We start from the raw sequence: 6,000 nt of genomic DNA on the forward strand, positions 1-6,000 counted from the left end.
GCTGTCCGGTTAGTCCCCAATCCCTACTCTTTCCCCGTAGTCCTGCAAATTTTTCCTTGTCAAATATTTATCCAATTCCCTTTTGGAAGTTACCAATGAACCTGCTTCCACCACCCTTTCAGGCAGTGATTTCCCGATCATAACAATATACTGGAGTGAGGTCAGCATAGAGACACTGGCTTCAGGAGAGAAGAGGAAAAAATATCCCCTCAGAAATCTGACAATATCTTTCCTCTTCTGCATTTTGCATTGATTTTTTTTTATTCGTTCATGGGATGTGGGCGACGCTGACGATGCCGGAATTTATTGCCCATCCCTAATTGTCCTTGAGAAGGTGGTGGTGAGCCGCCTTCTTGAACCGCTGCAGTCCGTGTGGTGAAGGTTCTCCCACTGTGCTGTTAGGAAGGGAGTTCCAGGATTTTGACCCAGCGACGATGAAGGAATGGCGATATATTTCCAAGTCGGGATGGTGTGTGACTTGGAGGGGAAAGTGCAGGTGGTGTTGTTCCCATGTACCTGCTGCTCTTGTCCTTCTAGGTGGTAGAGGTCGTGGGTTTGGGAGGTGCTGTTGAAGAAGCTTTGGCGAGTTGCTGCAGTGCATCCTGTGGGTGGTACACACTGCAGCCACTGTGCACCGGTGGTGAAGGGAGTGAATGTTTAGGGTGGTGGATGGGGTGCCAATCAAGCAGGCTGCTTTGTCCTGAATGGTGTCGAGCTTCTTGAGTGTTGTTGGAGCTGCACTCATCCAAGCAAGTGGAGAGTATTCCATCACACTCCTGACTTGTGCCTTGTAGATGGTGGAAAGAATTTGGGGAGTCAGGAGGTGAGTCACTCGCCGCAGAACACCCAGCCTCTGACCTGCTCTTGTAGCCACAGCATTTATATGGTTGATCCAGTTAAGTTTCTGGTCAATGGTGACCCCCAGGATGTTGATGGTGGGGGATTCGGTGATGGTAATGCCGTTGAATGTCAAGGCGAGGTGGTTAGGCTCTCTCTTGTTGGAGATGGTCATTGCCTGGCACTTGTCTGGTGCGAATGTTACTTGCCATTTATGAGCCCAAGCCTGGATGTTGTCCAGGTCTTGATGCATGCGGGCTAGGACTGCTTCATTATCTGAGGGGTTGCGAATGGAACTGAACACTGTGCAATCATCAGCGAACATCTCCATTTCTGACCTTATGATGGAGGGAAAGTCATTGATGAAGCTGCTGAAGATGGTTGGGCCTAGGACACTGCCCTGAGGAACTCCTGCAGCAATGCCCTGGGGCTGAGATGATTGGCCTCCAACAACCACTACAATCTTCCTTTGTGCTCGGTATGACTCCAGCCACTGGAGAGTTTTCCACCTGATTCCCATTGATTTCAATTTTACTAGGGCTCCTTGGTGCCACACTCGGTCAAATGCTGCCTTGATGTCAAGTGCAGTCACTCTCACCTCACTTCTGGAATTCAGCTCTTTTGTCCATGTTTGGACCAAGGTTGTAATGAGGTCTGGAGCCGTGTGTTCCTGGCAGAACCCAAACTGAGCATCGGTGAGCAGGTTATTGGTGAGTACGTGTCGCTTGATAGCACTGTCGATGACACCTTCCATCACTTTGCTGATGATTGAGAGTAGACTGATGGGGCGGTAATTGGCCGGATTGGATTTGTCCTCCTTTTTATAGACAGGACATACCTGGGCAATTTTCCACATTGTCGGGTAGATGCCAGTGTTGTAGTTGTACTGGAACAGCTTGGCTAGAGGGGCAGCTAGTTCTGGAGCACAAGTCTTCAGCACTACAGCTGGGATGTTGTCGGGGCCCATAGCCTTTGCTGTATCCAGTGCACTCAGCTGTTTCTTGGAGTGAATCGAATTGGCTGAAGATTGGCTTCTGTGATGGTGGGGATATCGGGAGGAGGCCGAGATGGATCATCCACTCGGCACTTCTGGCTGAAGATGGTTGCAAACGCTTCAGCCATGTCTTTTCCTCTCATGTGCTGGACTCCGCCATCATTGAGGATGGGGATGTTTGCAGAGCCTCCTCCTCCCGTTAGTTGTTTAATTGTCCACCACCATTCACGACTGGATGTGGCAGGACTGCAGAGCTTTGATCTGATCCGTTGGTTGTGGAATCGCTTAGCTCTGTCCATAGCATGTTGCTTCCGCTGTTTAGTATGAACGTAGTCCTGAGTTGTAGCTTCACCAGGTTGGCACCTCATTTTTAGGTACGCCTGGTGCTACTCCAGGCATGCTTTTCTACACACCTCATTGAACCAGGGTTGATCCCCTGGCTTGTTGGTAATGGTAGAGTGAGGAATATGCTGGGCCATGAGGTTACAGATTGTGCTGGAATACAATTCTGCTGCTGCTGATGGCCCACAGTGCCTCATGGATGCCCAGTTTTGAGCTGCTAGATCTGTTCTGAATCTATCCCATTTAGCACGGTGGTCGTGCCACACAACACGTTGGATGGTGTCCTCGGTGTGAAGACGGGACTTCATCTCCACGAGGACTGTGCGGTGGTCACTCCTACCAATACTGTCGTGGACAGTTGCATTTGCGACAGGTAGATTGGTGAGGACGAGGTCAAGTAGGTTTTTCCCTCGTGTTGGTTCGCTCACCACCTGCCGCAGGCCCAGTCTGGCACCTATATCCTTCAGGACTCGGCCAGCTCGGTCAGTAGTGGTGCTACCGAGCCACTCTTGGTGATGGACATTGAAGTCCCCCACCCAGAGTACATTCTGTGACCTTGCTACCCTTAGTGCTTCCTCCACGTGGTGTTCAACATGGAGGAGGACAGATTCATCAGCTGAGGGAGGGCGGTAGGTGGTAATCAGCAGGAGGTTTCCTTGCCCATGTTTGACCTGATGACATGAGATTTCATGGGGTCCAGAGTCAATGTTGAGGACTCCCAGGGCCACTCCCTCCTGACTGTATATCTCTGTACCGCCACATCTGGTCGGTCTGTCCTGCCGGTGGGACAGGACATACCCAGGGATGGTGATGGAAGAGTCTGGGACGTTGGCTGAAAGGTATGATTCTGTGAGTATGGCTATGTCAGGCTGTTGCTTGACTCGTCTGTGGGACAGCTCTCCCAATTTTGGCACAAGTCCCCAGACGTTAGTGAGGAGGACTTTGCAGGGTCGACTGGGCTTGGTTTGCCTTCGTCGCGTCCGGTGCTTCGTGGTCCGATGTCGGATGGTCCGTCCGGTTTTATTCTGCAAAAATGAGGGGGGAGGGGGGGGGGAACTTTATATCGTCAAAAAAAGTGGAAAGTAGTAACCTATTTCGTGATCTTATTTAACGATGCCTTTTAGGAATTGGAGAGTTAAGGAGAAAATTATCTTCTTCGTAGGAGAAAGTAATTAAAGTCTAGGGACCTGCAGCATCATTTAATTGAAAATGAGTAATGAACAGGCTGTATACGGGGAAAAAAATTAGTTTGATAATTAAGACTGGAAGTTCAGTGCTACGAGGAAGTATAATGCACTTGTCACTGAAAGCACAACTATATAATATTGATATGAGGCGCCTGGCCTTCAGAAAGGTATACAATGGACCCTGAGCTTTGAGCAAAGTGAGATACTAGTCTCTCAGATCCGTGGCTGGCAGGAGAAATGCATTGTGGGGCCAGTAATAGAGAGCCTCTTGATGAAATCAGGACAGCTGAATTAATAAAATTGAAATGCATTAAAATTTGAAATAGGTGGAGGCCAGCCATCATTTTAAACTTGCAAGGTTATTAATAATTCACCGGAATCTTTCTGTAGAAGTCACAGACCGTTTATTGAGAAGGGTCAAATATAATTTCACTTTAACACTAATTTATGCACATTCGGTTAAGATCTTTGACTTGATTCAGAAAATAAAATGGCAAATCAAGTTTAATAATGAAGGACTTATAGAACATGTTCTGAATATGCTTTTCTTTAAAACTCTATTATTACAGCTGGGTTTTCCGGGATGGAAGTGCCTTTAACTTGTACAACACATGTGTCATGGTTTCAGATCAGTTTGTGCATTAATCGTAAGAGTGAGCTGCTTCCAATGACAAACAAATCAAATGAATGAAACATGATTTTGTGGTGATGTTCAACGCTTTGGCCTAGAAATTTGATTGCCCAGCGCCCAATTTTTGGGCGCCAAACGGGGTGCTGGGGGGTCCAATATGCGGCCTGCAACAGGCAGGCGATCGATGTACACTAGACATGCGTCGCAAGCCATATTGGGTGGCCTGTAGTCATCCATAATAATAATTAAGGGTCCTGTCCTGATTGTAGGACCTTTTTGTGAAATTATCATGTCCCAGCACATGACTTTTCAGACGGGCAGCCAATAAGTAATGAGGGTAGCGCTGGCTGTATGCCTGTTTCTGTATAATGAGGTAGGTGCACCAATGTCGGGAGATCCCTGCAACCACATGAACAGGCACATGCAACGTGTGCACCATCCACTGCATGCCCACATTCAAGCACCATCAAATCTCTAGGCACTTGTGTCTTAATATGACAATGATGAAAAACTGCAAGTTTCAACAACTCGTTACAGCTTTGTATTTGGTCATTGGCAGGTCCATTGAAGAAGACAGTACAAAACATCCGCAGGGAAAAACGGGTGAGTGGAAAGAAAGAAAGAAAGATTTGTATTTATATAGCGCCTTTCACGACCTCAGGACGTCCCAAAGCACTTTACAGTCAATGAAGTACTTTTGAAGCGTAGTCACTGTTGTAATGTAGGAAACTCTTATTAAAAAGCAACACTGGATATCGAACATCAATACAGGCGAATTTTTTTCTGAACAAAATGATAAGTCCTGTTGGGATTAAGAAGTAGATAGTGATATAGCTTGTGTAGTGTTATCACTCTGAGCCATGTGAAAACTTCAAACACCGCCAGCATCGCAACAGAATTGCTTCTGTGTGCATTATCAGCACTAGAATGTTTAATATATCTATTCAGAAGTACACAGGAATGCAAGGTAACCTTCATACACTCAATTGTCAATTGAGAATTGCAGACAGACCATCCTACATTATAAAATCACTATTTTAAATCACACTATAAATTACTCCTCTATATTTAGAGGTCATTCAAACATGTGTAAAAATATGATTTATGGACTGCATTCACATTGCGTAACTTTGTCTCTTTGCCCACCCTATTCATTTAAGTGGTTATTTTATCTAGAAGCTTGCCCAGTAGCACTCACTGGATACGATTAAGCAGCACACAGTAGTCAAGATAGATCTAACTCTGTAACCCTCCCTCCACACAGTGAGTTGATGACCTCAGCTGGGCCATCAGAGGGAGGTGCAGAGTAGAGAATGGATGCTCCCCCAGCAAAAGAGCAAAAATCAGACCGGTAGCCCACCTGTCATGTTTTCATGCGGCTCTTGTTGTGTTTGTTACAGCAATGGAAGAAACCTGGTGCTAGTGAAGTTACATAGAATTTACAGCACAGAAACAGGCCATTCAGCTCGACTGGTCCATGCCGCTGTTTATGCTCCACACGAGCCTCCTCCCTCCCTACTTCATCTAACCCTATCTGCATATCCTTCTATTTCTTTCTCCCTCTTGTACTTATCTAGTTTCCTCTTAAAGGCATCTATGCTATTTGCCTCATCTACTCCATGTGGTAGCAATTCTATAAATGAAAATTAAATAAAAAGTGGTAGTTCTGAATTCTCTGTCTTAGAAAGAAATAGCGCATTGGAGGCGGGGGCTTAGAAGTGAGGTTAAAAAGCAATACCTCCTTTACATGAAACAGGAAAGGCCTTGTGATCTGATAGGTAATCTCTCTCCCACCTCATGCCTCCTCTCTCTCCATCACAACCATTCACGTCTTTCTACTGTGGCACTGCTCCTCTGAACTTTCCCCTCTGTTCCTCATAAGCTCCAAATATGCCATCCTACGCAATCTTTCTTCTCCCTACATACCCAATGTGTTGAAATGAAGACACACTGCACTAGCTCCGACTCTAATTCTTTGACGGGACCTTAAAACTGTACGACTCCTTAAT

General features: G+C 46.3%; 1 long non-coding RNA gene across 1 annotated transcript in view; it reads left to right on the top strand.

Annotated features, from left to right (window-relative positions):
- LOC137334483 (uncharacterized) overlaps window positions 1–4,732 on the top strand; it is a 79,040-nt gene extending 74,308 nt beyond the window's left edge. The window contains exon 3 of the long non-coding RNA XR_010966162.1: window positions 4,551–4,732. This is a non-coding gene — a long non-coding RNA (uncharacterized lncRNA). The remainder of the gene's footprint in view (window positions 1–4,550) is intronic.
- The last annotated feature ends 1,268 nt before the right edge of the window (window positions 4,733–6,000 follow it).

The sequence above is a fragment of the Heptranchias perlo genome, chromosome 2 (assembly GCF_035084215.1).
Source record: "Heptranchias perlo isolate sHepPer1 chromosome 2, sHepPer1.hap1, whole genome shotgun sequence".
NCBI classification, from domain to species: domain Eukaryota; kingdom Metazoa; phylum Chordata; class Chondrichthyes; order Hexanchiformes; family Hexanchidae; genus Heptranchias; species Heptranchias perlo.